This window comes from Schistocerca piceifrons, chromosome 11 (genome assembly GCF_021461385.2).
Source record: "Schistocerca piceifrons isolate TAMUIC-IGC-003096 chromosome 11, iqSchPice1.1, whole genome shotgun sequence".
Classification (NCBI taxonomy): Eukaryota; Metazoa; Arthropoda; class Insecta; order Orthoptera; family Acrididae; genus Schistocerca; species Schistocerca piceifrons.
This window is the reverse complement of record NC_060148.1, coordinates 167,050,894-167,074,287: the sequence shown is the minus strand read 5'-3', so window position 1 is coordinate 167,074,287 and position 23,394 is coordinate 167,050,894. Positions and strand designations below refer to the sequence as shown.

Here is a 23,394-nt window from a genome sequence, read left to right as displayed (position 1 = left end):
GCCCATCACACTCAGTCCCAGTCAGGGCACACGTTTTCACAATGTCCCCAATGATGCATATCAACGCCTGTTTGTAGCTAGGGTGTCGATTTAATTATAATTTCATTGTAGAAAAGCTGCACGTTCATAAATGGTATCTGTTCTTTCGGGAACGTATACTACCTCATATATAGGACTGAAGAAACATTTGTGACAGTCCCAGTAAGTCTAACAATAGAGCCAGTCGAGAACTTGGAATACTCCAACCAACTGTATGGAAAGTTCTGAGGTGGCGTTTGCTGTACAAACCCTACTGATAACAACTTGTGACAAAGAGAAGCATCTCGCATTTTGTGGTTATGTGCTAGCAAAGATGGAGGATGACGCATTTCTACAGCATGTAATTTTTTGTGATGGAACGATGTTCCAACTCAGTGGAAAAATTAAAAGACACATTGTCCACATATGGGGTTTGGAAAATCCACATTCACTATTGCAACACGAAAGAGACTCTCTGTAGATTAACACCATCTCTGCCGTATCCCATACAAAGGTTTATGAAGTATTTTTCTTTGCAGAAAGAACTGTAACAGGAATCACGTACCTAGATATTTTGGAACAATGGCTGTTCTCCCAAATTATGGAAGGTTAGCAGGCCTTCATTTTCCAACAGGATGGAGCTTTCCCCATTGGCACCATGATGTATGAGGCTTTTTGAATGACTCCCTTCCTCAGTGCTGGCTTGGTCACAGGGACGAAGTTTTGAAAATGAGTCCATCATTTAGAATAACCCAATATATTCAATCTGAAACCTTCTGGTTTCTCCAGGTCTCTTCCACATGTCAACCTTCTTTCATGATCCTTGAATCTAGTGTTAGCTATAACTAAATTATCCTCAGTGTAAAATTACACCAGGCATCTTCCTATTTCACTCTTGTCCCCGAGTCAATATTCACCTAAAATTTTTCCTTCTCTTCCTTTTTCTACTGTTGAATTCCAGTCTCTCATCAGAATTAAACTTGTTTCCCGTAACTGCCGTAATAATTTATTTTCTCTTATCATACATTTCTTCAATCTCTTCATAATCAGTGGAGCTAGTTTGGTACATAAAATTGTACTACTATGGTGAATGTTCGCTTTGTGTCTATCTTGGCTACAGTCATGCATTCACTGTGCTGTTCATACACTGAAGAGGCAATGAGGCTGGTACACCTGCCTAATATAATGTAGGGCTCCCGCAAACATGCAGAAGTGCCGCAACATAATATCAAATGGGCTCAACTGTTGGAAGAAACTGACATCATGAATCCTGCAAGATTGTCCATAAATCCATAACAATAACAGTACAATGGGGTGGAGATATCTTCTGAACAGCATGTTGCAAGGCATCCCAGGTATGCTCAATAATGTTCATGTCTAGGGAGTTTCATAGCCAGCAGAAGTGTTTAAACTCAGAAGAGTGTTTCTGGAGCCTCTCTGTACCAATTCTGGGTGTGTGGGGTGTAGCATTGTCCTGCTGTAATTGCCCCAGTCCATCAGAATGCACAATGGACATGAATGGAGATACAGGTGATCAGATAGGATGCTTACATACATGTCACCTGTCCGAATCATATCTAGACGTATCAGGGGTCCCATATCATTCCAAATGCTAATGCCCCACACCATTACATTCTCCACCAGCTTTAACAGTCTCCTGCTCACATGCAGGATCGATGGATTCATGAGGTTGTCTCAATACCCCTACACATCCATCCACTCGATACAATTTGAAACGATATTCATCAGACTAGGCAACACGTTTCCAATCATCAACAGTTCAATGTCGGCATTGAAGGGACCAGGCAAAGCGTAAAGCTTTGTGTTGTGCAGTCATCAAGGGTACAAGAGTGGGCCTTCAGATCCAAAAGCCCATAGCAATGATGTTTTGTTGAATTGTTTGCATGCTCACACTTGTTGATGGCCCAGCATTACAATCTGCAGCAATTTGCGGAAGGGTTGCACATCTGTCATGTTGAACGATTCTCTTCAGTCATCATTGGTCCCATTCTTGCAGGACCTTTTTCTGGCAACAGCAATGTCAGAGATTTGATGATATGCCAGATTCCTGATGTTCACAGTACACTCATGAAATTGTCACATGGGAAAATCCCCACTTCATTGCTACCTCAGAGATGCTGTGTCCCATCGCTCATGCGCCGACTATAGCACCATGTTCCAACTCACTCAAATCTTGATAACCTGCCATTGTAGCAGCAGTAACGAGTCTAAAAATTGCGCCAGACACTTGTTGTCATATAGGCATTGCTGACTGCAGCGCCGTATTCTGCCTGTTTATTTATATCTGTATTTAAATACGCATTCCTATCCCTGTTTCTTTGGGGCTTCAGTATAGTAGATTACCAGCATTTCTGTTTTCTTATTCACTGTTATTTACTCTGGCATTGCCCTGTTTTGATTTCATGTTTATTGCCCTGTATTCACCTGATCAGACATAGAATTCCTTCTGTGACTGAACTTCACTAAATCCCATTATGCCTAAGTCCAAGCTACCCATTTCCTTTCTTAAATTTTCTAATGTACCTACATGATTAAGAGATCTAGTGTTCTATGCTCCAATTCATAGTCAAGTTTTGTTTCTCCTGATAACAATATCCTCCAGAGTAGTCTCCACCCAGAGATCTGAATGTGGGACTATTTTAATCTGGAATATGATGTGCAAGAGAATGCCAACAACATTTCACCATGTAGTAGAGTTATATGCCCTTGGGAAAAATTACAGTTGTAGTTTCCCCTTGCTTTCAGCAATTCACAGTAGCAGAAAAGCAAGGCCGTTGATGTTACAATGCCAGTTCAGTCAATCACCCAGACTGTTGCCTCCGTAACAATTGAAAAGGCTGCTATTCCTCTTCAGGAACCATGTTTATCTAGCCTCTCAACAGATACCCCCCCCCCCCCCCCCCATTGAGATTACACCTGTGATGCAGCTACCTGTACTGCTGAGACAACATGAGCCACCCTACCAATGGCAAGGTCCATCGTTCATGGAGTGTGGCTCAAAGGGAAGGGTTACAAATTTCATTTTTAGTTCCACAGTATCTTGCCTAACCTGCATCCTTGCCATGATCATGACTGCAAATATCATCTTCCTTAACAAATATTTTTTTAAACGCCCAATACAAATGTACTGTAATCCTGAAACCACTATTCAGAGGAACAGACATATGACAGTACAAGGTAAAAGAAATCCCACACTAAATACAAACACAAAAAATACACTTCACATTAGTGCCATTAGTCAGTGCTATGTCCATACACAAATAGAACTATGTAACAACTGAAATAAAGAGAAATTTGGTTAAAAATCTCACAAGTTTTTTGCTTCTCACAATGTTACTGTGGTCATGAATAAGAAACATGAACAGGGTCAACAGGTGAAACAGGGAGGCTCATAGCTGCAAGAAATCCATTCAAATTTGAGAATGAAAGAAAAATTCCTCCATATTGATTCTGTAATTTTCTCCACAGTATTAAATGACAGTTACTGCATTGTGAGCATGAGATGAATCAAACTCACTAAGCATGATTATTTCCTGAAAAACCAATTACTCTTTCAAAAAAAGATTCATACATGATATGTGAAAACACACCACAAATATGCAAGTGACAATCTGCTCACGAAACACATGGTGACAGGGTGAATGAAAGCTGAGACACCATTCATGAAGACTACACTGTTACATTAAAGATAATTCAATACACAGTTCAATATATGGGCCATGAAAGATTATGAAATTAAATGAGTCAATAAGTGGCTCGTGGCAACCTCAGCCTGCTATTAAAATTCACATGACCAGAAGGCACACACATCTCATCAGATCACACTCAACAGATCTAATTTGGAAAAATGAACTGCAATGAAATACTGTAGATTCCTTCCATGACAAAATGTGGTTGAAATAGATTAATCAGTCTTACAAACTACATAATTCATTCTGACACCTCCACATTGTGACCAGAGTGCCCACTATAGCACGTCTGCTTACTTACACCCACTCTGATGGAACAAGGCTGAATTTAAAAGCACATGTGTGAAACATCACCTGTTCAGACATGTGTTGGCAAGACTTAAATTCTGCATTACTGATTGTCACTGTATCCTGTCATTCACTCATTCATGGAAAGGAAATAGTGTAGTGACAGGCCTTAAATAAGCAGGTAGATGTCATCCCTACTTCACAGACTTATTATAGAGCATTGTTGAATGATGCATTGTCTTGAGATTATCATAAATGAGCACACTTGTACATGACAGATGCCTGACATTTATGAAATGACTCTTCCTGAACCGTTTCATCATGTGTGTGTGGGGGGGAAGGGGGGGACCCAAGGGGGGAGTGTGTGCATGTAGTTCATTACAACATTTTACATACTTATCCTTAATTTTCACAGAAATAATGCAATTTGTTGCTATTTTCATCCATATTTTCAATAGTACCTCTTTAAATAAGGAGATTTGTACAGTATAATATGCAAATATCTTTTACTTTCAAGGAAATGATACAACTTGATATCAGTTTTATGCATCATTTTAATATTGCAATAATGAAATACAGAGGCATGAATCTGTATGAAAATATTTGACTTTCATTGGAAATAATGCGTATCTCTGAATTTCACATGGAGGTTATATAATTTTTTGCTGTATTCCTTCGATTTGGCACCATTTTACACCTCGTTACAATACTATGCTCTTACCAACTGGAGAGAACAGAGGAAGTGTATGAACCACAGCTGGGCTAGTTTCACTATGTTGGATGTTGCTTTTATTTGTTTATTTATTGAGACTACTCGTTGACTGGCTGCCTCATTTTAATACTACACTCAGATTAGCTGGAGTGGGCATGAGAGAGGAAGGGGATTCACTCACAATTGCATAATGCTTTCAGTCATTACCCGGCCCCTACTTTTTCCAATGCAATAATTATAACTTCATGACAGAATGAGTCAGGATCTTCATTGCCCTACTATGTGTGATGAGAAATGCCAAAGATAACTAGATGGCTACCAAGCATTCTCACTATTACACAAAAAATTTAATTACTTTTTTGAAATGCATTATCCTCTCCAGAAATATCTAAGAGTATCATCAATGAAAACAAAGAAAATATGCAAATTAACTGCACTGTGTACCGTTAAGAGAATAGTAGAGAATTGCAATTGATTACTGAACATTGCAATAACATTGGAAAGGAAGAGCCCATGCTCATAATATTCTAAGAATGTGGAAGGAATGCACTGTTACCTACCAAAGGAGGCCAGACATGGATTTGAATTATCGTCATCCCAAACAATGTTGGACTCCACCATGTAAGGCTGACTCTAATATTTCACATTCCTATATATATGGTTCACATAGTACCTTGTAATGTTAAGGTATCAATACCATTACGAATATAATGAATTTCACTCTCACCCTTCTCTCTGGACCAAAAATCAGAAGTGTGCACAGATGCTCCACCAGCTAGGGTGTGGGGAAGAGCTTTTGGAATCTACAGAAAGGTGCACAAGTAACCAGTCTGTGGCATGAGTACATCTAGATGCGACATGGACCCATTGGCATGAACAGTATTATAAATTGTTTATTTGAAATAATATTGTGATATATGTTTCTTCTAAGGACAACCACAATTAGTTTAAAATGTAATGGCTAACTCACATGACAATGTGAATAGTTTCCCTGTTTTTGTTGCTAAGCCAGTTGATAGACTAACGTGAGGAGCACTTCTATACACTGAAAATATAATAAACTCAATCTTCTTGTAAAATCAGTAATTTGAAGAATTTTATTCATCAAAGTATTTCTGGTGAGAAAGATATATTGAGCAAAGAACACATACCACACACAGACAGTCACGAACATTATTTCAGTGATACACGCAGAATAGGAGTAAATTTTTCTAGTACAGTTGTCTATAGAGAATCTGATGCTAAGTCAAAAAACACAAACAACAGGCACAGGAATATATAATAAACTTATATTTTAAAACAACGATGGAATCATTGAACATCTGTACAACTTAGAAGCTTATCAAACCAACAAATGATGAAACAAAGATTATAAATACAGGAAAATAAAAACATTACACTAAAAATCCAACATAAGTAAATAATTTTAAAAACAACAAAATATTGTAAGAGCTCTGCAACAGACAAGTTGATATAAATCAACCAAATATTTAACATGTAGCCATATGGTTCCAGACAACAACCTTGAGTAACAAATTTTCTTTCATTGCACATTTTGATGTGTAACCAGATATAGCATTATAAATTGTGATTTATGTTTCCACATGAAAGATAACACAATTTTCTACCTGTAAACTACACAGCACATTATTTCATGGATTTCAATAAAACTTTAAAATAACATAACTAACAATAATCACACTGTTTAGCCTTGTGCAGCACACTGAATTATCAATCTAGTTACAGACTTCAATAAACAAATTGCAGTTAAACTGCACTTGTTTGATTTTGCTCGTAGTTACTAATCCTAATTTTTGCATTATCTGTACAATATATAACTTTCTGTATACATGACTTGAAAACAACCTCTTATAATTATCACAGTAGTCACTCTTTAATAAATACTAAGATGTGGGTCTTGCTATCACAACAGAACAGGGCTTCCATAAACAAAACATACATGTTATGTCTCTCATCAGTGTGTGTTAATGTCTACCCCTGAAGGTTATCAAAATTTGTAATATATATCGCAAGGACATCGCGTTAGTGTGACATCTCATTAGCATGTATTACTGAATGCCTCTTCCCAACACGTGACACTGTGGTGGAACTGGAAATCTGGAAACACTGATGGATTTCCCACAAACATCACATATGTTTCCAACTTCGACAGTATGTATTGATATCACAATGTTCAATAAAGATTTCGCTCAAACTTCACATTTATGTGGCCTTTTGCCAGGATGTGCTAATGTGACATCTTAAGTTTACCATACACTCACAACAAACATTTTCTTATCAAAATCACAATTGTGACGTCTGTCGCCAACATGTAATAATGCTTGATTCTGGAGATGATCATAATAAAGGATTTCACACAAACATCACAATTGCATGGCATTTCGTCAGTATCGTACACAGAACTATAAGATCTGCTTTCTACAAAAGAAATACAACTGATATTCCTCAGTTTTCTAAGCGAGCTGTTACAACACTCTTAAGATAAAGATCCCTTCTCTATCAGGTTGGAGTGACAAACATTTGGATAGGTTTTTGTAGTTTTGTTTCTGTAAATCTCACCACATTTATATATCTCACAAGCATTGTGTAATCCATCTCTCATTATAGACATACCTCAATTATGTTCACTCTTTCTTAAATGCTTGCTGAAGCCACTATCGTGCGAAGTACCTCACAACATTATATGCAGAAGCACACTATCAGTGTGAATAAAAACATGCTTTATGTGCCTATATTTTCAAGAAAAGCTCTGCTTGCATGAACTGCATGTGAAACCACAAAATTCATTTTCCTTCAAGCTGTTGTTATTTTTAGTACATGCTGCATTGCTCTCTCAAGGGGAAAGTACTTGTGCTAGAGTGCCACTTCTACCAAAATTTATCTGCAGACACCTTCATCTCTTCAAACAACATTCTACTGGTAGCACTTGTAATTTTCATTGACCTGAAACATAAGTAGAAGGGAAATGAATATTTAATTTGTTGAACACAGAAACAAAACCTGACTAAGCACCAAATTCTTGATTATAATGGAGGTGTATTTCAAGTGTACACATGAGAAAATTTACAATCATTTAAAGTATATGGGTTAGAAATCATTTCACAGGTGGTGCACTATTCTATAATTATTTATATAGTTTGCATTTGCATTCTATATTACTGATAACAACTTCAAAAGAAACATTTAATAGTAACAATATACTTGGTCATAAAACATTTTTTTTCTGACGAGTTGGTTATCCGAGATTCGTAGTTTCCTATCAGTCATCAAATACTTCTAAAACCTCATAACACAGTAGACCCAAATTATTTCCTTGCCAATAAACAGCTCTAAACAGCAAAATAAAACTCAAGAATTAAAAGATGGATAGCATTCTCTTACATGGGCAACATGAAATCTCTAATGAGGTTCTACAATTATATATGAATGTTTCATTTTCATTGACTGATTTTGTGCATTTCACAAATATTATAAAACAATACCATTCTAAAACAAGTACAATAACCAAAAAAATTATAACAATATTTTTAAGTAATTAAAACAACCCCTATTTGACACTGATTCTCCATTTAAATGAGGATAAGCTGTCAACACAACTGCAAGATATTGGTGCATACTAATGATAAATGTCTACAGTTGCCTCAAAAAGTATATTTCTTGTGTTAATATAATGGCATTTCACACACTGAGAGTGCTGAATTTCTTATATGAACTACTTAAGTCTGCTTACTGATCTACAATACAAGCATGTTTAATTCTCTGCATCTGATGGTAACAGCCCAACATATAATATTTAATGAGTCTTCACAAATTGAGTTTTGTGTATACACCTCTATGCATAAAACATGTAACCTATAAATATTCACTTTAAGGAATGGCTTCAGACCAATGCAAAAGTTGCCCCATGAATCTGTCAAACAATGAACAAATATGAAAACTAACACCACCGTCAGCATTGAATATCATACAAAAACATCATCGGCATTAAAGCGACAACATGATAAATGTGATACTGCATGAGTATGGCATCCATATTCTTTCCTTGTTCACATGGAGTGGAAGAGTAAGCTATGAATCAATACTAGTAAATGTCTGCACAAGAATTGTAAACATTTTGTCAAAGCACATTCTTCTCAAGATAGAAACCGGTTCTGTAACCCACCTTGAAAGTTACAACATAAAAAGTGATAAATTATGGTTCTACTTACTTACAGGTGATGTGCCAAGAGGGCATCTCATTATTCCTCAAACTAGAAGGGAAAACTTTTACATGGATGGATAAATTTGCTCCCTGCAAACTGCCATATGGTGTGTGGTAAAGGATTCATGGCATATCTGCACATGAACTCCTTCTGTGTTTTGTACATGACAGTACATATAAAAAAATACTGTTGGTACCCCACCACACAAGTGTTTTATATGTAGTAACATGTTTGATCCCTACTGGAGTTAGTTTTTGTGATTTTGAAAGTAGCACAATATTATTTTCGTTCATTATCATCCATTGTTTTAGTGAGTATTTTGTATTTCTCTTAAGCAAACAAAACAAATTCATCACGCATGACTCTTCAGCATCTTTTCCAGTAATCAGACCTGGCAAGGTAAGTACAAAACGTACAACACTCAGAACTGTAGGAGGAGGATGTTGTAATTACTTTGAAAGTGAATTATGCATTATTACAATTAATTCTGAGACATGCTGGTCTGACATTCACATTCCCCAAAGCTTGTTAATTTGATCATAAATGTAAATCACTGATGTCAGTTACTACCGGATAGAGGAGGGTTGCTGCTAATTGCGGTGTCCAATTGCTCATATTGTAGTGAATGAAATTACACGTTATCTTCACTATCTATGCATTACCTCACACTGATTTTAAAAAATATATCATCATCCAGTCTCTGGATAAAGCATTAACATTTTCAACTTTTTCTGCAATTCTCAAGAGTTTTCTAACACTGTGAACTCCCTGTATACAATATCAACCTCCTTTATTATGCTTTGGAGTACTACAAATGTTATCTGGCAGAATGATCCTATCACACTGACTACAGATACTCCATGCTTGCTTCTAATGGTGTCTCTGCATTAAAAACAATGCACTGAGCTTTATTACCACAAATTCTTCAGAATACTCATGTACCTGATTTGTTAGCCTCTACACAAAATTTTTGCTTACCATGTAATGGTAATTGGTTAATAGCGGTCAAGGCTTTCATGGATTCAACAAATGCACTACTAACCTACAACTAGTTAACAAAATCCTCCTGAAAACCATCATAAAAAGTGTAAGCAAGGTGGCATAATTGTGGGGTTTGCAGAAACTGTAGTGTTTTCAGTTGACAGAAAAATCGACAAAAACACGTTTAAAGTATGTGGGGAAGATGAAAACTTTCTGGACCTCATACAGAGACGTTATTTCATTATCACTGTGGTGGTACATTCTATGGAATAACATATAATGAATGTTAACTTTATCAAAGGAATTATTGTACAAATTCTGTGATCGAATTGTGTATGTGTAATAGGAATGGATAAATCAAAATGCCATGCTGCCATAAATTATATATCAGCAATCTAAATTTATTTTATGTCAATAAAAGGAGGACCCTCCCCTGTTTCAAACAGCTAATAAACATAAACATGAATTTGTATATGGTGGCATTTCCCATGAAATGAAAACGATGTACAACTACAGTACAAAACATTGAGGATGTGCATAACATTGGAATGGAAGAATGCAAAGTACATTTGCGTAAAATGCTTGAAGCTATAAATAATGTGAGACAAAAGAAGTGCAGTACACAGAGGTGTCATTTTAAAAGTAATGAACTTTTGTTTCCTAACATATTTTTATTCAAGCCTATAGAAGAACTAGCTATATATGGTATAAGTCAGGCCTGGTGGTCTAGTGGTAAAGCATGTATCTGGAAAATGAGAAAATGGGCCAGTGGTCAATTTTCCTGCCCAGTCGGGAAAAGTACCGAGGATGGGTATGCTTATCACTGGGAGCTCCAATGTGATGGGTGATGGAGCCCCTCAGGGCGATAGCAGACAAAGTGGGAAATAATTCCAGTGTGCATTTGGTATGTTTGTGATGAGGTCTCACCCATGATGTGGAGGAGGCCCTGATGGCGGCTATCGAGTGCACTAGGTGCAACCGGCTGCACGTAGTGCCACATGAGACATGAATGACACCTGCTGCTTGGGTTCTGAGGCCATCCTTGGCTCCTTTCAGCGGCTGGCAGATTTGGTGAAGGCAACTACAAATGCACGTAGGGTGGAGGTTAAGCCTGTCTATTTGTAGCATCATACCCAGGGTTGATCGTGGTCCTCTGGTTTGGAGCAGAGTGGAAGGTCTAAACCAGATGCTCAGAGAGACTGTGACGGATCAGATGCGAATTTCTCGACCTTTGCCATCAGGTACAGAATTGTAGGGTTCTGCTTAAAAGATCAGTCATGCATTACACAAAGGAAGTGGCTACTACAGTAGTGGAGTACATGTGGTGTGCACATGGGGCTTTTTTAATTAGAGAGCCCTTCCCTTGGTATCAAAGACGATTTGTCTGTTAAATCAGCCACAGTGACAGTCCCCGCAAATCACAAACAGAAAATATCAATATGATTTTAGTAAACTGTAGGAGCATTCGAGGAAATGTCCCAGAATTAGTATTGTTTACTGAGTGTTACAATGCACACACAGTATTGTGAACAGAAAGCTGGTTAAAGCCAGATGTCAGTGACAATGAAATCCTAAGTTCAAACTGAAATGTTTATCATAAGGCTAGGTTAGTCGCCAGTGGTGGCGGTGTGTTTATTGCAGAAAAAAATTCGATAAAATCTAGTGATCAAACAATGACCAAAAATCGTGATCGGATGCTTTTATAGACCACCTGGGTCGGGATCTGTAGTTGTAGAGCACTTCCGACAGAACTTCCTGAATATCATTAGTAATTTTCCTGATCATGGCGTTGTAATAGGGAATGACTTCAACTAACCAGGTATAGATTGGGAGTGTTATGCCATCAAAACTGGAGTCGTATGGCAATCTTCTGGATGTCCAAAAATTACCTTAAGCAGATAGAGAACCAACTCATAAGGGTAATGTTTCAGACCTCCTGGCAACAAACAGACGTGAACTTACTGAATCAGTAACGCAGAGGAAGGTATCAGTGATCATAAGGCTTTGACAGCATCTATAATGATGGGTCCTACAAGGAATGTTAAGAAAGGTAGGATGATATATTTGCTCAGCAAGAGTGACAGGATAGAAATTTCAGAATATCTCAGCAGTCAGCATCAAATATTTGGTGATGAGGGCAAAGATTTGGAGAACAAATGGAAAAAAACGCAAAGGCATTGTTCAATATGCCCTAGACAAGTATGTTCCAAGTAAGGTTTTAAGGGAAGGGAAAGATCCACCATTTTTAATAGCCGTTTTTGTAAAGAGCTACATAAACAAAGAGCACTTCATCTCAGATTCAAGATAAGTAAAAACCTAGCTGACAAACAAAAGGTGAATGAAGTGAAAATGAACATAACGAGAGCAATGAGAGAAGCATTCAATGATTTTGAAAGTAAGACGTTGTCAACCGACCTGAGTAAAATCCCAGAGATTTTGGTCATATGTAAAATCAGCAACAGGGTCAAAATCCATCTATTCATTCTCTCACCGAGCAAACCAGCACCGAAACGGAAGATAATCAAGAGAAGGCCGAAATACTGAATTCGGTCTTCTGAAGTTGTTTCATCGTGGAAGACTGTAACACTGTCCCTCCTTTCTATAGCCATACAAACGTCAAAATGGCAGATATTGAGATAACCAATTGTGGAACTGCTTTCAAAATGGCAAATATTGAGATAACCAATTATGGAACTGAAATGCTGCTACAATCACTTAGTAGTGGAAAGGCATCAGGACCAGATGATAAGATATTCTATAAACATTATGCAAAATAACTTGCTCCCCTTCGATCTGTAATTCATTGTAGATTCTTGAGCAATGAAAGGTACCTAATGACTGGAAAAAAGCACAGGTCATTCTCGTTTTTAAGAAAGGACATAAGACAGATCAACACAATTATAGACTTGTATAGCTGACGTCAGTCTGTTGTAGAATTATGGAACATGTTTCATCCTCAAGAATTATGACGTTTTTGGAAAATGAACATCTCCTCTATAAAAATCAACATGGATTCTGCAAACAGAGATCCTGCAAAACTCAACTCTCTCTGTTCCTCCATGAGATACATAGTGCACTGGACAACGGTGCACAGGTTGATGCCCTGATGCTTGATTTCATTATGGCATTTGACACCATCCCCCACTGCCATTTAATAGAAAAAAAAGAAGCTTACAGATTATTAGAGCAGATGTAAAGGTAATATCTGGAGTACCCAGAGAAGTGTGATAGGACCGTTGCTGTTACAATATATATAAATGATCTAGTAGAAAGTGTGGAATGCTCTTTAAGTATATTTGCAGACCATGCAGTTGTCTATACCAAAGTAGCAATGCCAAAAGATAGTAAGAATTTGCAGAATGACCTGAAAAGAATTGACAATTGGTGCAGGTTCTGGTAGTTGAGTCTGAACATAAATAAATGTAACATACTAAGCACACATAGGAAAGGAAATCCACTACTGTACAGCTACACTATTGATGACAAACAGATGGAGACGGCGTCTGCCATAAAATAGCTAGACAGAACTATCCAGAGCGACCGTAAGTGGAATGACCACATAAAACAGATAGTGGGATAAGCAGACACCAGACTCAGATTCATCAGGAGAATCTTAAGGAAATGTAACTCATCCTCAAAAGGTGCTTGTTCACAAGATTCTTGAGTACTGTTAACCTATCTTGGATCCCTATAAGGTAAGACTGATTGAGGAGGTAGAGAAAATCCAACAAAGAGTGGCATGTTTCGTCATGGGATCATTTAGCTGGTGAGAGGGCATTGTGCATCACAGAGAGATCTACTATTGAAATTTCAGGACAGCACTTTTCAGAGTCTGACAACTTATTACTTCCCCCACATATATCTAGTGTATTGACCACGAGGAGAAAATTCGAGAAATTAAAGCCAATACAGAGACTTCCCGACAATCACTCTTCACAAGCACTATTCGCATGTGGAACAAGGGTGGAGGGATCGATGAGTGGTATCAAAAGTACCCTCCGCACACACCATTAGGTGGCTTGTGGAGTATGATGTAGATGTAGATGTAAAGGAGAGGTTGCAGGATCAAATCTTGGTTGGATCGAGGATTTAGTCTCCATTTTGACAAAATCTTCACCTCTCAATGATATGAGAAACAACCATCGGTCAAAGTCCACGTTACACTATATGTCCCCTTTCCCCAGTTGGATAACTGCTGCAGGTTAGGGACACAGAAGCTGCTAAAGTCAATCCAGTAGGAAGTCTTGCATAAATGCCACTGATCCATACGAAATTATTATTATTAATATATAATAATAATTATTATTATTATTACCCAGATGACCAGTCCTACTGGCATTTGTCCACTTTTTCTACACAGTCACCATTCAAATTTATACACTATTCATAGCACTCCACAAGCCTTTATAGCCATCTGTATACTCTGTTGCCGCCAAGTTGTTGAACTTGTCAGTATTGTCTTCATTCAGTTCATTGTCATTTCCATACTGCCCTCCACCCAAAACATCCTTCCAATCAGAAAGAAAGCTGGTAACCATTTCAGAGCAAGTCTGGGCTATAACTTAAATGTTCAAAAGTGTCTCACTTAAACAGAGAAACTAATCCTTCGTCAACCACGCAGGATGTGTGAGAGCATTACTGGGAAGAAGCAACATGTCACTGAACAGATTATTTTGATTAGCCAGGAATAATTGGTGATGGGTTTGGCAGAAGGCTGCTACATTTATAGTCTCTCTTTGAGGCATAAAGTAGATAAATAAGAAGTTCTTTTTCTCCAAAAACACTGTGGACATAACTGTTTTGGTGCTCAGAATTTTTTTGATTTTTTCTGGTTTTGCTAGGGGTCATGTATAATGCATTTCCACTGATTGTCATTTTGTTTCTAGACTTTTATGTAAAACCCAGATGTTGCCACAAGTAATAATATGGTTCAAAAGCTAAAAGCTCTACAACATCCTTCTAAGTGATAAAAGACAGTGTAAATCCCATTCATTTTTGTGTCAACCATTGCAAGATCAGTGTGGGCGGTACTTTATGCTCACCTTTTGGAAACATTGCAATCTAGTTAGTTGCTTTAAATTTTGAAAAACTCTTTATTGTTTTTAATGAATTCTTCTACCAGATTCCATAAATGTTTCAAATTTTTAATTAAAGTTAGGCCAAACATTTGTGTAAATAGTAGATGGTACTTTCCCCAGAAAATGTCATATACAATATTTCCAGGCTCAGAGCCTTACTCACATGCCAATATCAATTTAAAAAGTATGCTGAGAGCAAATCTCAACATGAATGAACAAAATTTGCATTATTAATTATTTTGTGGTATTCCTGAAGTCAGTACTACAGATTACTGAGAAATGTGCTCATACTGCCAAGAGAGTGACAAAAGTCATTTTCAGGTTCTGGACTCTATTTGCACATCAGTAACTCTTCACAAAATATGTTGTTAATATTACCAATTAATGAACTCTGCTTTTTTAAATTTTTGTTATTGTGAGCACAAAGCACCATTCCTTCCTTGGTAATGTGGATTATGGAAGATGCCTTAGTATCGCGAGGGTTTATGTATTAAAAGTTGAGTAACCCACCTGGTTGAAACTTTTCTTAAGAAGAATTCCAGGAAACAATAAAGCTCAGTCCAACAATAATGGATCATGTATTCTGCTGAATTGTTTTTCCTCAATCGTAGATAGGATTTTACAGGTGAATATCGCCCTCATCATTCTTGGTCATGAATATTCGCTGTTGTTGTTGTTGTGGTCTTCAGTCCTGAGACTGGTTTGATGCAGCTCTCCATGCTACTCTATCCTGTGCAAGACTCTTCATCTCCCACTACCTACTGCAGCCTACATCCTTCTGAATCTGCTTAGTGTATTCATCTCTTGGTCTCCCTCTATGATTTTTACCATCCACGCTGCCCTCCAATATATAATTGGTGATCCCTTGATGTCTCAGAACATGCCTACCAACCGATCTCTTCTTCTTGTCAAGTTGTGCCACAAACTCCTCTTCTCCCCAATTCTATTCAATACCTCCTCATTAGTTATGTGATCCACCCATCTAATCTTCAGCATTCTTCTGTAGCACCACATTTTGAATGCTTCTATTCTTTTCTTGTCTATACTATTTATCGTCCACATATCACTTCCATACATGGCTACACTCCATATAAATACTTTCAGAAATGACTTCCTGACAGTTAAATCTATACTCGATGTTCACAAATTTTTCTTCTTCAGAAACGCTTTCCTCGCCATTGCCAGTCTACATTTTATATCCTCTCTACTTTAACCATCATGAGTTATTTTGCTCCCCAAATAGCAAAACTCCTTTACTACTTTAAGTGTCTCATTTCCTAATCTAATTCCCTCAGCATCACCTGACTTAATTTTACTACATTCCATTATCCTTATTTTGCTTTAGTTGATGTTCATCTTATACCATCCTTTCAAGACACTGTCCATTCTGTTCAACTGCTCTTCCAAGTCCTTTGCTGTCTATGAAAGAATTACAATCTCATTGGCGAACCTCAAAGTTTTTATTTCTTCTCAATGGATTTTAATACCTACTCCGAACTTTTCTTTTGTTTCCTTTATTGCTTGCTCAATATACAGATTGAATAACATCGGGGATAGGCTACAACCCTGTCTCACTCCCTTCCCAACCACTGCTTCCTTTCATACCCCTCGACTCTTATAACTGACATCTGGTTTCTGTACAAATTGTAAATAGCCTTTCGCTCCCTGTATTTTATCCCTGCCACCTTCAGAATTTGAAAGAGAGTATTCCAATAAACATTGTCAAAAGCTTTCTCTAAGTCTACAAATGCTAGAAACATAGGTTTGCCTTTCCTTAATCTTTCTTCTAAGACAAGTCATAGGGACAGTATTGCCTCACGTGTTCCAACATTTCTACGGAATCCAAACTGATCTTCCCCGAGGTTGGCTTCTATCAGTTTTTCCATTCGTCTGTAAAGAATATGTGTTAGTATTTTGCAACTGTGACTTATTAAACTGATAGTTCGGTAATTTTCACATCTGTCAACACCTGCTTTCTTTGGGATTGGAATTATTATATTCTTCTTGAAGTCTGAGGGTATTTTACCTGTCTCATACATCTTGCTCACCAGATGGTAGAGTTTTGTCAGGACTGGCTCTCCCCAGGCTGTCAGTAGTTCTAATGGAATGTTGTCGACTCCTGGGGCCTTGTTTCGATTCAGGTCTTTCAGTGCTCTGTCAAACTCTTCACGTAGTATCATATCTCCCATTTCATCTTCATCTACATTCGCTTCCACTTCCATAATATTGTCCTCAAGAACATTGCCCTTGTATAGACCCTCTATATACTCCTTCTACCTTTCTGCTTTCCCTTCTTTGCTTAGAACTGGGTTTCCACCTGAGCTCTTGATATTCATACAAGTGGTTCTCCATTCTCCAAAGGTCTTTTTAATTTCCCTGTAGGCAGTATCTATCTTACCCCTACTGAGATAAGTCTCTACAACCTTACATTTGTCCTCTAGCCATCCCTGCTAAGCCATTTTGCAATTTCTGTCGTTGTCATTTTTGAGACGTTTGTATTCCTTTTGGCCTGCTCCATTTACTGCATTTTTATATTTTCTCCTTTCATCAATTAAATTCAATATTTCTTCTGTTACCCAAGGGTTTCTACTAGCCCTCGTTTTTGTACCTATTTGATCCTCTGCTGCCTTCAGTATTTCATCCCTCAATGCTACCCATTCTTCTTCTACTGTATTTCTTTCCCCCATTCCTGTCAATTGTTCCCTGAAAGCAAAGGGGAAACTACAACCGTAATTTTTCCCGAGGGCATGCAGCTTTACTGTATGATTAAATGATGATGGCATCTTGTTGGGTAAAATATTCCGGAGGTAAAATAGTCCCCCATTCGGATCTCCGGGCGGGGACTACTCAAGAGTACGTCATTATCCGGAGAAAGAAAACTGGCGTTCTACGAATTGGAGCATGGAATGTCAGATACCTTAATCGGGCAGGTATGTTAGAAAATTTAAAAAAGGAAATGGATAGTTCAAATTTAGATATAGTGGGAATTGGTGAAGTTCGGTGGCAGGAGGAACAAGACTCTTGGTCAGGTAGGGTTATAAATACAAAATCAAATAGGGGTATTGCAGGAGTAGGTTTAATAATGAATAAAAAAAATAGGAGTTAAATGAAACAACAAGTTTACTGTTACCAGTCACCGTTTTATTCTTTCCACGACGCGTTTCAAATGTTTAAACCTCAATCATCGGGTGGATTTACATTAGTTAGTATTACATATGTGTGTGTGTGTGTGTGTGTGTGTGTGTGTGTGTGTGTGTGTGTGTGTGTGTTGTGTTACGATTTTGGAGGAACTTGTGACACTGCCTCCAGTGGTCACAGGTTCCTTTTGCTGTCGTAACACATCACATGTATACTGCCACATTTGTAAAAAGGTGCCTGGATTCAGTTAAGAATGATTTTGAAGTAATAGGTTTATCATCATAAGAGGCACCAATGTTAGCACTGAATAGGGGATCATGGAGGAATTTTATAAGGGGGCTATGCTCCAGACTGAATGCTGAAAGGCATAATTAGTCTTAAATGATGATGATGATGATGATGATGATGAAGAATGGCTGAGAAAATAGTTTTACAGCAAATGTACATGTACACTGAGAAATATCTGGATGATCAGGTTTTTATTTGCGCTTATACCAGATCAGTCTCTGAAAACTGCGATACTTCTACAATTGATGAAACAATCATCCAGTGGTACATGACATCATAAAACAGATATTTACGGTCACAACTTGAAACCACAGTGTTTCCATGTGCTAGGTAAAAGTTTGTTCTGTATACAAAGGCAGAGAGATTCCTAGAAATAAAACAGCAGACAAACTAACAAATGCAGGCACTTACAAAGAAGAAAGGGCACCATCTGCAGATCTATCACCTAAATAAAAAGGTAGACAATATGTTAAATAAAACTGTTACTTGTAATGTATGTTCCTGCAAGAGAAAAACCAGAGCTCCAGATGTTTCAAGAAATTTGAAATAGATAAAGTGCTTCATGTACAAGCATGCCTACAATGGGAAACAAATCATACTGGCTTGGTGGTATGCCCCTTTGGCACTGTGAGAAAGAAGATGTCAACCATATCTTTGACTTTCCAAACAGATACACAACTGTAAGTCAAATGTTACATCTGGTGAATACGGACACCTCTCTTTAGGCTAGCGTAACTTTGCCACTATTTTTATGAGGATTTAGAGTATATTGCCCATTATATTCATTTTTAATTCAAGTGCATGTCATCTTTCAGTGTGACACAATTCTATTTTGCTTTTTAGCCTGATGTTGCTAAGCATGGTATAAAACGTTGTGTGTGTGTTTTAAAGAGAGAGAGAGAGAGAGAGAGAGAGAGAGAGAGAGAGAGAGAGAGAGAGAGAGCACTGTCGTAAGGCTACCTGTCCTGAAGGAATCAGAGTAAACATGTTGTTCCAACACTTTATTAAGGAACTGAATACACTTAAATGGATAACAAAAAGGCAGAAAAAGGTCAGATTATAAATATAGTATAATGAATTCATGTAATACTGCATGCCCACTGCTTATAAAAATGTATCCTTATGAGACGTCATGCCGGCCGGAGTGGCCGAGCGGTTAAAGGCGCTACAGTCTGGAACCGCACGACCGCGACGGTCGCAGGTTCGAATCCTGCCTCGGGCATGGATGTGTGTGATGTCCTTAGGTTAGTTAGGTTTAAGTAGTTCTAAGTTCTAGGGGACTTATGACCACAGCAGTTGAGTCCCATAGTGCTCAGAGCCATTTGAACCATTTGAGATGTCATTTAGACTTCAATTATTTATAAAACTGCTCAAAGCTGCTACATGTTGTTGTTTTGAACATAGGTGAAGAGAATGATTATTTGACACTGCCAGTATGGCTGATTGAGGAAACAAAATCTGAGTCTATTACAGTGTCTTGTGTCTAGTATATTATGGCAGGGAACTAAAAACAGAGCATGGGTAAACTACTGACTTTTGAACACGAATTCCCACCTGTAGTTCCAGCGCATTATTGTACAGCATATCACATATTTCATGTAGATAAACTATTTTATGTTTTTAAGATTTCTTTTCACTGCTTGTTTTCTCTGCAGGATCCCATGTGAAAGATATTACTGGATTTCACCACATATTAGTTGCACTTTTTACACACTGTACTAAATGGCATTTGAAGTTTTGTTGTTTGCCAACTGTTCACAGATTTTATGGATCACATGTATATAGCATTTGATGTTTTATTGTTAGGCTATCAGTATACTTCCCCATTCTTGCTTGGTGTGGGCCCTCACAACTGCCCCTGCTGTTGGTCAAATCCACCATTAATGCCACATGTGAGGTGCAAGGTTCCCATAAAAACTTGCATGTATAACTGCACACAACACTACTTGACAGGGATTACTTTACATAATGAGGAAATGGGAATCAAATAATGTATGTAAAGGAGTATATGGCACAATGTTTACTTTCAGTTATACCATCATGAACAGAATGTATAATACAGTGCTTCATACAACATTCTATAAGTGCTGAACAAGAGGTTCTCTTTTGGCAGCATGATATTTCTACAGCATGGTATTTTTACAGCATGGTATAATCAAAATATTCTGTTGCACACCAAGACAAAGTGTGATACTGAGAAAAGGTGATTATGCACTCCAGACTTCTAGAAGCTGAATTCCCTTGTACAAACAACAGGAGAGCTGTGTCGTACATCCAGTTGTCATCAGAGTCATTTGAGGTAGAGGAATGTGTTAGGTTGAGCAACGCTGAGAAATTTTACTGGCTTATCTCTTTTTCTCAACATTGGCATTGTGAGACAGGAGCATTATAACATACACACTGTCAAAAGCTCTCAATGTTATGGTAACATGTTCAGTTACGTTACTTTTATTCTATTTACCCATTCTCTGGGAGTACTCTTAAATGGAGAACTTAGAACTGTAATAGATAAAAGTCTATGAGAACTTGGAGAAAAAGTTGGGAGCCAAGAGCTGCAAGGAGGACACAACCAGACAGTAGGTGCTGGTCACTGAACTGTGTGATCAACTTCTGCGATGTCAACTATGAGTGCCAAAGGCTACAAACCACAGATATTGCTGCAGCCAGTGATGATCCATGCTTGATCAGCACCCCTTCTGGGTGTCATTGCCCTGGGGCCAGCTTTTAATAAGCCACTCCTACATCATTGACATGCACTGCCTGTTATGCCAGACCCCAGCCATTGCTCTGTTCCAGATGGTCCTGTGTGACTGACACCAAAACATAGCACCATCTGTGTCAGCACATGGAAGCAGTATTTACAATGGCCATACCAGCCCATCAGTGTATTCGGCCAGCTGGGTAGTAAGCAACACCCAGTCTGTCTCAACCTGTGCCACCAGGCCTCAAAGGAGGTACTTCTGCCCGTCTACCCAGCCTGGGAAGCCAACAACACTCCAGCTGTCATCTCCTTGCGATCGCTAGATTCCAGCCAGCAGTTTGGAACCTGATGCTGAGCAGCACTGTGACCATCTACTACACCGGCCACCACCTGCTACATGTTCTGCACACAACTGTGCCACATGCAGTGTCCACACCATCACCAAGTAAGCACACCATGTCAGTGCTGCACTGTGTAAGCAGCTTCCTGTCTGCATTTCCAACTGTAAACGTGCCAGCCACTACTATGTGATGAAAAAAATGCACTTGACTGTCTTTATTAGCCAGATGGAATAATTAAAGACTTTTTGTGTCCCTTCTCATGCCTTTCCAGGTCCACTTATAAGCAGTTCCATGGTGGAATCCAAGTCGTATAAATAAGCCTCTACATCATTACATTTGTCCTTTAGCCATCCCTGCTTAGCCATTTTGCACTTCCTGTCGATCTCATTTTTGAGACGTTTGTATTCCTTTTTGCCTGCTTCATTTACTACATTTTTATATTTTCTCCTTTCATCAATTAAATTCAATATTTCTTCTGTTACCAAAGGGTTTCTACTAGCCCTCGTCTTTTTACCTATTTGATCCTCTGGTGCCTTCACTACTTCATCTCTCAAAGCTACCCACTCTTTTTCTACTATATTTCTTTCCCCCATTCCTGTCAATTGTTCCCTTATGCTCTCCCCGAAACTCTGTACAACCTCTGGTTTAGTCAGTTTATCAGGTCCCATCTCCTTAAATTCCCACCTTTTTGCAGTTTCTTCAGTTTTAATCTACAGTTCATAACCAATAGATTGTGGTCAGAGTCCACATCTGCCCCTGGAAATGTCTTACAATTTAAAACCTGGTTCCTAAATCTCTGTCTTACCATTAAAGAATCTATCTGATACCTTTTAGTATCTCCAGGGTTCTTCCATGTATACAACCTCCTTTCATGGTTCTTAAACCAAGTGTTAGCTATGATTAAGTTATGCTCTGCGCAAAATTCTACCAGGCGGCTTCCTCTTTCATTTTTTAGCCCCAATCCATATTCACCTACTATGTTTCCTTCTCTCCCTTATCCTACTGATGAATTCCAGTCACCCATGACTATTAAATTTTCGTCTCCCTTCACTACCTGAATAATTTCTTTTATCTCATCATACATTTCATCGTCATCTGCAGAGCTAGTTGGCATATAAACTTGTACTACTTTAGTAGGCGTCCGATTCATGTCTATCTTGGCCACAATAATGTGTTCACTATGCTGTTTGTAGTAGCTTACCCGTACACCTACTTTTTTATTCATTACTAAACCTACTCCTGCATTACCCCTATTTGATTTTGTATCTATAACCCTGTATTCACCTGACCAGAAGTCTTGTTCCTCCTGCCACCGAACTTCACTAATTCCCACTATATCTAACTTATACCTATCCATCTCCCTTTTTAAATTTTCTAACCTACCTGCCCGATTAAGGGATCTGGCATTCCACACTCCGATCCGTAGAACACCGGTTTTCTTTCTCCTGATAACGTCCTCTTGAGTAGTCCCCGCCCGGAGATCCAAATGGGGGACTATTTTACCTCCGGAATATTTTACCCAAGAGGATGCCATCATCATTTAATCATACAGTAAAGCTGCATGCCCTCAGGAAAAATTACGGCTGTAGTTTCCCCTTGCTTTCAGCCGTTCGCAGTACCAGAACAGCAAGGCCATTTTTGTTGGTGTTACAAGGCCAGACCAGTCAATCATCCAGACTGTTGCCCTTGCAACTACTGAAAAGGCTGTTGCCCCTCTTCAGGAACCACATGTTTGTCTGGCCTCTCAACAGATACCCCTCCGTTGTGGTTGCACTTACAGTACGGCTATCTGTATTGTTGAGGCACGCAAGCCTCCCCACCAATGGAAAGGTCCATGGTTCATGGGGGGAGGGCCACTGTTTTATGTAGACATTATTTTAATAATGCTTTTTATGTCCTGTATGCCTGACTGGTTG

At 38.4% G+C, this 23,394-nt stretch overlaps 1 long non-coding RNA gene across 2 annotated transcripts in view; it reads right to left on the bottom strand.

Annotated features, from left to right (window-relative positions):
- Positions 1 to 6,130: 6,130 nt before the first annotated feature.
- The window catches only part of LOC124720296, a 119,330-nt gene continuing 102,066 nt past the window's right edge, over positions 6,131 to 23,394 (bottom strand). For both annotated transcript variants that reach the window (XR_007006120.1, XR_007006119.1), the window contains one exon: positions 6,131 to 7,692. This is a non-coding gene — a long non-coding RNA (uncharacterized LOC124720296). The remainder of the gene's footprint in view (positions 7,693 to 23,394) is intronic.